The sequence below is a fragment of the Salmo salar genome, chromosome 04 (genome assembly GCF_965601325.2).
Source record: "Salmo salar chromosome 04, fSalSal1, whole genome shotgun sequence".
NCBI lineage: Eukaryota > Metazoa > Chordata > Actinopteri > Salmoniformes > Salmonidae > Salmo > Salmo salar.
The window spans coordinates 22746791-22750946 of NC_138294.1; the positions used below are offsets into that span (position 1 = coordinate 22746791).

Consider the following 4156-nt stretch of genomic DNA (forward strand, 5'->3'; position numbering starts at 1 on the left):
TAACCAGGCAAGTCAATTATGAACACATTCTTCTTTATAATGATGGCCAACAAGAAGCAAAAAGCCCCCTGTGGGTACGTGGGCTGGAATTAAAATAAAAAATAAATAGGACAAAACACACATCACGACAAAAGAGACACAACAACACTACATAAAGAGAGACCTAAGACAGCAACACAACATGACAACACAACATGCTAGTAGCACAACATGACAACAACACAACATGGCAGGAACATGACAACAACACAACATTCTCTTAGCACAACATGACAACAACACAACATGGTAGCAACACAACATGACAACATGATAACAACACAACATGATAGCAGCAGAACATGACTCCACAAAGCAAGTACTGCAGACTCTAGTTTTATCTTATCTTGATTATTGTCCAGTCATATGGTCAAGTGCTGCAAAGAAAGACCTAGTTAAGCTGCAGCTGGCCCAGAACAGAGCGGCACGTCTTGCTCTTCAGTCGAGGAAAGACTGACTGCATGACTTCTTGTTTTTATAAGAAACAATGTGTTGGAAATTCCTAATTGTTTGCACAGTCAACTTACATTTTAGTCATTTAGCAGACACTCTTATCCAGAGCGACTTACAGTAGTGAATGCATACATTTCATGCATTTTTCCTCCGTACTGGTCCCCCGTGGGAATCAAACCCACAACCCTGGCATTACAAACACCATGCTCTACCAACTGAGCCACATGGGACCAACTTATGTACAGCACTGACACACACACATGTCCCACCAGACATGCCACCAGGGGTCTTTTCACAGTCCCCAGGTCCAGAAGAAATTCAAGGAAACGTACAGTATTATACAGAGCCATGAGTACATGGAACTCCCTTCCATCTTATATAGCGTAAGTGAACATCACACCTGGTTTCAAAACACAAATAAAGCAACACCTCACGGCACAACGCCTCTCCCCCATGTGACCTACCGGTTGTGTGTATGAACTGACGTATGTGTAACTGATAGATGCACACACAAACTACTTGTGAATGTTCTTAAATGTATGTAAATTGTAAAGTATTTTGTCTGTAATGTATTTTTCGTTATATGTAGCACCCCAGTAAGACTAGCTGTCACTATTTGAGTCGGCTAATGGGGATCCTAATGAATAAAATCAAACATGGTAGCAACACAACATGACAACAACAAATCGTGGTAGCAACACTACATGACAACAACACATCATGGTAGCACCACAACATGACAACACCACAACATGGTAGCAACACAACATGGCAGAAGTACAACATGGCAGCAGCAAAAACATTGTTAGGCACAGACAAATGAAAAAATTACACAAAAAACGCATCACACGAACCAGCCACAAGTGTCATTAAGTGTCCATGATTGAGTCTTTGAGTTTAGAGATGGAAATAAAACTGTCCAGTTTGAGTGTTTTTTTGCAGCTTGTTCCAGTTGATAGCTGCAGGGAACTGAAAAGAGGAGTGAGCAAGGGAAGTGGGTGCTTTGGGGATTTTTAACAGAATGTGACTGGCAGAATGGGTGCTGTATGTGGAGGATAAGGGTTGCAGTAGGTATCTCAGATAGGGAGGAGTGAGGCCTAAGAGGGTTTTATAAATAAGCATCAACCAGTGGGTCTTGAGCCGGGTATACAGAGATGGCCAGTTTACAGAGGAGTATAGAGTGCAGTGATGTGTCCTATAAGGAGCATTGGTGGCAAATGTGCCTCTCGAGAGCCCCCTTATCTACTAATGTATAAATTACGTCTCCGTAATCAAGTATGGGTAGGATGGCCCTCTGAATCAGAGTGAAAGTGGAGCGATAACGATAGAGGAAACCAAGTTTAGATTTAACCTTTTCCTGCAGCTTGGATATGTGCTGAGAGAAGGACAGTGTACTGTCTATCCATACTCCCAAGTACTTGTATGAGGAGACTAACTAAAGCTCTAAACCCTCAGAGGTAGTCATCACACCGAATCACATTACCTTTGTTTTGGAGGTGTTCAGAACAAGGTTGAGGGCACAGAACGCTTGCTGGGCACTAAAAAACCTTTGTTGTTGAGCGTTCAACACACAAGTATGACTGTATCATCTGTATATAAGTGGATGAGAGTGATTCCTAGAGCCTGAACTTTGTTGTTGATGTAAAAGAGCGTGGGGCCTAGGATTGAGCCTTGGGGTACTTGGTGACAGGCAGTGGCTGAGACAGCAGATAGGTGAGACAGATGAGAGAGGTAGTTAGCAAACCAGGCCAAAGATCCTCAGAGACACCAATAGTCCTTAGCCGACCCACAAGAATGGAATAGTCTACCCGTATCAAAAGCTTTGGCCAAGTCAATAAAAATAACAGCACAAGACTGCTTAGAGTCAATGGCAGAGGTGACATAATTTAGGACCTTAAGGTTGTTGTGACACATCCATAACCAAAGCGGAAACCAGATTGTGTACCAGAGAGAATACTATAGACATCAAGAATGCCAGTCAGTTGATTATTGACAAGTTTTCCCAACAATTGATAAGCAGGGCAAGATAGAAGTTGGCCTATAACAGAGAGCATTAGCTTGATCTCCCCCTTTAAATAAACGACGCACCGTGGCTGCCTTCCAAGCACTGGGAATCTCCCCAGAGAGGATAGACAGGTTAAAAAAGTGAGAGATGGGCTCTGCGATGATAAGGGCTTCAACCTTAAAGAAGAAAGGATCTAAACCATCTGGCCCAGATGTTTTTTTGGGGTCAAGCTTAAGGAGCTCCTTTAGCACCTCAGACTGCAGGGAGAAGCTGTATAGGGTGGCAGGGAAAAAAGAGGGAGGAGCATCAGGGCTAGTCAAATTAGAAGGGCTGGGAGATGAAGAAGTGTTCGACGGGCAAGGAGGCATAGCTAAGTCAAATAGGATTCTTGACTTAATGAAGTGGTGATTAGTCTAGGTTCAAAAGGCTTCTTACAGCTTCTACCCCATAGCCATAAGACTCCTGAACAGCTAATCAAATGGCCACCCAGACTATTTGCAGTTCATGAAGGAAGGTTTGCTTATTAAAGGTTTTCAGCAAGCGTCTATAATAATTAAGGACTGGTTGTTTAACTGAGCATTACAAACACAAGCCTTTAAACAGTGATCACTAAGGTCATTCATTACAGAAAACACCAGACTCATAACTATCAGGATTATTTGTGAGGATAACATCAAGGAGAGTAGCCTTTTCTGGGTGTTTGGGGTCATACCTGCAATGGATAGCCAATTCAGAATTTTTGTGTGTTTTTTTTAGATATTTTGTATTACACCGCTATCTTCCTACTACTAAAAAGAGTGATAACTAACATGGTTTTTAATGAACATTTCTACTTCCTCAAGCTGGAGGCGCAGGACATACTGCTCACCCCGGACCGTGCCCTAATCCCCGTGAGTCGGAAAAGAAAAAGGTGGCTTAAGAGAGGTCAACGTGCGGGCACCCTGACGAGTTCATAAATGGCTTCTACCCTCCGTTCTATTGGCAAATGTACAATCTTTGGAGAACAAACTGGACAAGCTCTGTTTGAGACTATCCTATCAACGGGACCTGAAGAACTGTAACATATCCTATGTTACTCGGAGTCGTGACTGAACAAGGACATAATATACATCTTGCTAGATTTTCTATGCATCGGCAGTACAGAATGGCAGAGATGGGTAAGTTCAAGGGGGGAGGTGAGTGTCTCTTTGTTAACAACAGCTGCTCGCCTGAGTTAGAATACCTCATGAGAAGCTTAAGATCATACTATCTACCAAGAGAGTTTTCATCTATATTTTTTGTAACCGTCTATTTACCACCACAAACCGATGTTGGCACAAAGACTGGACAAGAAAATGCTCTTCCAGAGGCGGCACTCCTAGTGGCCAGTGACTTTAACGCAGGGAAACTGAAATCCGTCTTACCCTAATAACTACAGCCGAAAAAGCTATACATCACCTTTACTCTCCCTCACCCTCCATTTGGCAAATCTGACCATAACTATATCCACCTGATTTCTGCTTACAGGCAAAAACTCAAACAGGAAGTACCAGTGACACTCTCAACACGGAAGTGGTCCGATGAAGTGGCTACTAAGCTACAGATTCGCTAGCACAGACTGGAATATGTTCTGGGATTCTTCCGATGGCATTGAGGAGTTTACCACATCAGTCACCAGCT

The 4156-nt window shown here is 42.9% G+C and overlaps 1 non-coding gene across 1 annotated transcript; it reads right to left on the bottom strand.

Moving 5' to 3' along the window:
- Positions 1 to 648: 648 nt before the first annotated feature.
- Positions 649 to 724, bottom strand: trnat-ugu (transfer RNA threonine (anticodon UGU)). The gene has a single exon. It is a non-coding gene; the product is annotated as a tRNA-Thr (tRNA).
- Positions 725 to 4156: the final 3432 nt, after the last annotated feature.